We start from the raw sequence: 5,201 nt of genomic DNA on the forward strand, positions 1-5,201 counted from the left end.
TGGCCTTCAACCATTAGAGTGAATGAGTCTCTTATGGGTGATTATTGGGGGGGGGAGGAAAGGGACAGAATATTTGAAAATGTTATGCGGTATCATTAAAATTGCTCACAACTCTCCATCAATTATTGGAAAGAGCCTTGGGTTAACACTTCAGACTGCCTCATTTATGAATGACACTTCATTTAGCAGTAGCTCAGAGTGGTTCCCACAGTGTCTGGAGTACAATGAAGGCAACGCGGCTGTAGACAACAGCCAAATTAAGCAACTAAATGCACCTGGAAACAAGCAATTAAAAGTGGTGTGTGTGTGTGTGTGTGTGTGTGTGTGTGTGTGTGTGTGTGTGTGTGTGCGCGTGTGTGTGTGTGTGTGCTGTGTGTGTGTGTGTGTGTGTGTGTGTGTGTGTGTGTGTGTGTGTGCTGTGGGGGTCACTTGTGCCACGCCCATGAAATGGCCAGCAGTTTAAACAGACACAGAGGTGTAAAGGCTATCACTGCTTTAGCTATACAACATAATGGCCTGCTTTCCCCTCACCATCAATCTCTGTCACGGTCTACCCCTCCCACACGCACACACCCTGGAAAACAACACACGCATTCAGATGCACACACACACAAATGCACATGCACACACTCGAAGCCACTCGCAGTGCGACAGGAGTTTAATTATGCCGCTAATCTTGAGTGACAGTGGCATGTATAATGGCTGATTCCCCGGGGGCCATGTGTCAAAGCATCCACCCATTCATCCAACCATCCCTTCTTCTATTTATCATCTTACCTACTTAGTCATCCATCCATCCGCCCATGTTTCCACTCGACTCCTCCATTTATTTATTTTCATCCCCATCATCCTTCCACCTCTCTTTTTGATGTAATTTCCTGCTCGTCTTCTTTCTTTGTAATAGTCGCCCTCTCTAATTTTCTCTTTGTCAGACATCATCTGCTCTCTCTCTACTGACCGGGCCAATTTGGCCTGTGCCCAGGGGCCTCTGACCGCTGAGACCTTGGCCCCGGTTCACCTGAGGGGTGAGGCCCCTGATGGTCAGAGGTCTGTCAGCTCGGGGGGGGGGGGGGGGGGGGGATTCACACATCTCATCTGCGTGTGTAAATCTGTAAGTGGGATTCTGAGTGGATTCAAAAGCTAATATCACAATATGAAGTCTCTCCTGAAACAAGTGGATTCATTGATTTCTGTACGATGGATTAATCTGCAGCAATTTTGACATGCCATTAATTGTTAAGGCATTTTAATAATATAAAAATAACTCTCAAATGTGAATATTTAACTTAACATCTTTGTATTTTGACTGATGGTTGGACAAAACAAGACATTTGAAGACGTCACCTTGGGCTTTGGGATCTCATAATAAGCATTTTTCACATTTTATTGACCAAATAATCAAATCTTTAATCATGAAGATAATCTGCAGATGATGAACTCTAATGGAAAAATGGTGTCTTGCATAGAAATAACTGAACAGAAGTATTAAGATATGTAATCAGAGCTGGTTACAAGCAGTCATGTCCGTTATTTAATTTAAAAGCTACTCTGCCAATTTGGTAAATCCATAAATATGTTTATAATTTTATATTCTTTTTTCTAATCCTTATTTTCCCCTTAAGACGTTTGGCACAACATCAGGAGCACACCACATTGAATTTCATAACAAAATAAGTTGATGACAAGTAAACCTTTGAGTCCTCCTGATTTGTTCAGTCATTTGTATTAATGGGTGATATCTGCTCTATAGCCGCACATCAAGGCACAAACCCACAAATGCAAAAGAAGCAAGAAAAGCAATTACGATAAAGAGACTTGGAAACAGCAGTTGACAAAAAACAAAGTCAGCAGAAGATCCGCTCAGTCACATGATCTGCCTCAGCAGATGGAGCCGTCCAGCTGCCGACATGTTTACGTTCAAATTAAACATTTTTATAAACAGTTCAAAACAATTTCATCTATGATGGCTTCAAAGTTTTTAACAAGCAAGAGTTGACACTTTCTCTCGTAAAGACAGATATTACACTGTTCAGAAAACAACACACCCGGAATGGAAGTTTGTAATGTTTCAAGAAAGGCACTCATAAATATATAGAAAAGACACATTTCTTACTATCCTTTGACTGCTCTGCTGCTTTCCTGTCAATAAAGCTAATTTGAATTAGTTTTTGACGAAGAGAAAAAGTGACAAAGAGAGAGAGAGAGAGAGAGAGAGAGAGAGAGAGAGAGAGAGAGAGAGAGAGAGAGAGAGAGAGAGAGAGAGAGAGGCTTCACCTCCCTCCACATACTGAGAGTGTGAGTACGTGTTTCTTACTTTATCTGTCTGGACCAGATGTCACCAGATGCCTGCTGCTGCCAGCCTATCTCCGCCCACACACACACACACACACACACACACACACACACACACACACACACACACACACACATGCACCAGTAAAACACATAGACCTTCTGCCACTTATGACATGCTATACCTCCTACACGTCGTCCAATCTGCAAACTAATCTCACTGCAGACACAGGTAGTTGAAAATAGCCTATATATACATGAATGTGGAATATCATTGATTGCACCAGGGAAAGAGGAGACCAGATCTGCTGTTTACGCCACAGCAAATCGAGGATTGACAGACTTAGATATACTTTGACAATGACAGAGAGAAAGAGGGTGAAAACAAGAGTCAGAAAGCGATGGAGGGAGAAGCGAAACGACAGAGAGAGAAAAGAAGGGTAATGCATCGACGAGAAAAAAGGTCACCCCCATGTGAAGGATTTAGATGTAACAATAGGAGATAACTATCAAACAGAAGAGTGGAGATTATAGGGATGTCACACTAAACCAGGCTTAAACATTATTTGAATGCATTTTAAATTACATTTCTTGAAAATTTTGACGCAGTGGAGACACTCTGTGACAACTCAACGGTGACATAACGCCACCTTTTAAGTCGAAAATGTTGAACTCAGCAAACATTTGCATTTACACATCCAGCAGACTTGCAGCAACATTAGCATTCATCTGGCCACCAAATAAAAGTTCAATGCTCACTCTCCTGTTAGCTCTATGTTGGTCTCCACCGGCCCTGAGGGCTCTTTAGCTGCTAAAAGCGTCACTAAAAGTTCGCTCCACTAGCTAGCAGCCGTTTGGTGCCGGTGCCGGTTGTGGACGATGGGTCCATCAGAGCTTTTAACAGAATACAACTGGGCGTTGCGCTGATGAGAGTTTTGGGGCGTAAAAACAAAACAATAAGCTGAAAGGAGCTTAAACACTCAATAGAGCTGAAGAGAAGGCTGAACATTTTCTCTCAGAGCATTCACAAAGCAACGTGACCCACTGTTACTATATGAATCATATTCTTTTTACTATTTCAAAATGCAAAAGTGTCTCTACTCAAAAGTGGACTATTTTGAATACCAATTGCATATAGTGAAGTCCAAATGGTACATTGTGACTGTGGCCACTTCTGTACGCCATCGACTCCCCTTTTTAATACACCGATGCTCTCCAGAGTAATAAGAAAGAGATTGCTTTATGCCAAGAAAAAAAAAAAATAGGGTCCAGAGCATTTAAGTCCTGCTGACTTGCTACAAGACTCCAGGAAGTTAATGTGTCCAGCCGCAAAAACAGTAATGGTCGTTTTTTAGGATAGTTCAACATCTTTGCGATATATTTGTCATGGTATTGGGTTTTGATTAGTTTATTTTCTGTTTTGTTTTGAAGTGACTGTGAGGAATTTAAGTTTAGAAGTACAATAGTTTGATTTAAAGCACACCTAAAGAAAGTATAAAATATCATATGTTCACAAAATATTCACTTATGAAATGTATAATAGGTTTACAGTATATTCACTTGTAAAGGATAGTACAAGTGTAACATATATTACTTACAAAAGTGTTAAACCACACAATCTTAATCAATTGAATGTATTAGACTAGAAGTATAGTAGTTGACTGTTTAGAGTAGAGAGAGGGCAAGGAGAGGAAGGGCGAGAGTTTCAGAGTTTTTCATGACCATATATGGAGATGTGATGGGTCGGAGGTGAATCGGCGCCGCGGGAGACAGGACGGTGGTCAAGCGGGGGTCGGATGGACGGAGCTTTTACGAGGAGGTGGACCAACGGACATTACCAGGATCATCATATGGACCAATGGAGAGCATTGTCTGAGGCCAGGAGGAGACAATTGAATTTTAGCCAGCCACTGAAGTTGTTACTAGATTTTGAATGTAAACCGTTGACTTTTGGGTATTAAAAACATTGTTCGGAGAGACGCTATTCAGTTCTTGGCGATCTTCTTTACTGTAAACTGGCGTTTGTTGGCCGGTTAGGGGGGGAGAGTGTTTGAACTCGGTTTCGCGATTCCTTACTGTCGACAGTGTAATTCAGTTTGTAATTGTCTTTTTAGCATTTGTGAATTATAAATACTTTTTCATTGTAAGCCGGATCCAGCTGATTTTTCTTAGCGTGACTTCGTTGCTCAAACAACAACGAAAGAGCGAGAGGTCCGCGGCCTCCTGCAAGGAGAGGTCCCACTCCATTACATGACCCGCCTCTTGTGTGCTGTGTTTGGTTGTACTTCCTGTCTTTTGTCTTTTTCCCGCCTGTGTTCCACCACACCTGAGTGTCATTGGTTGATTGGCCCCTTGTCTATTTAGTCCTCATGTCAGTGGCAGGTGGTCTACAGTCCTGCATCCGGCCCTCATCTTCCTCGTTTGGTGTTCCTGCCTTTTACTGGTTTACCAGCTTTTGTTATTAAAGCTATATCTTTCTGTTCACTTCAACCTGCCCGCCTCAAGTCCTGCATCTGGCTCCTCCTGTGTTAAGACTTTATCTGACAATATTTGGATTGCTGGCATTGACTCCCGCTGACACTATGTATTCCCAACCTAAGCTTGTTAGGTCGGGACATACATAGTGAAGACGTGCCGTGGAGAGCTTCGTTGTTTGCAGCTAAGTGTCTGCAAGACGAAGGATAATACTTCAGACAGATGCAGACACCTGTCACCGTCTGGGGTGAGGAGGTGGAGATGGCGCAGTCACACGCATTTTTTTTTTGTAGCTTCACATCAACAGTTTGGACAGATCTGACAACACAGATTCACTCTAAAAGAAAGAAGACAGACAAGTGGCCGTGTGGAGTTCAGCTGACATCAGTATAGATTCATTTAACTAGCATTATTATGAAGCCCTGGACCAAAAC

The 5,201-nt window shown here is 42.3% G+C and overlaps 1 protein-coding gene across 1 annotated transcript in view; it reads right to left on the reverse strand.

Annotated features, from left to right (window-relative positions):
- nkain2 (sodium/potassium transporting ATPase interacting 2) overlaps positions 1 to 823 on the reverse strand; it is a 70,535-nt gene extending 69,712 nt beyond the window's left edge. The window contains exon 1 of the mRNA XM_068708871.1: positions 778 to 823. The gene's annotated coding sequence lies outside the window, so the exon portion shown is untranslated. The remainder of the gene's footprint in view (positions 1 to 777) is intronic.
- Between the last annotated feature and the right edge of the window lie 4,378 nt (positions 824 to 5,201).

The sequence above is a fragment of the Cebidichthys violaceus genome, unplaced genomic scaffold (assembly GCF_023349555.1).
Source record: "Cebidichthys violaceus isolate CVI_PGR_0920_01 unplaced genomic scaffold, fCebVio1.0.p SCAF_14, whole genome shotgun sequence".
In the NCBI taxonomy this organism is placed as follows: Eukaryota; Metazoa; Chordata; class Actinopteri; order Perciformes; family Stichaeidae; genus Cebidichthys; species Cebidichthys violaceus.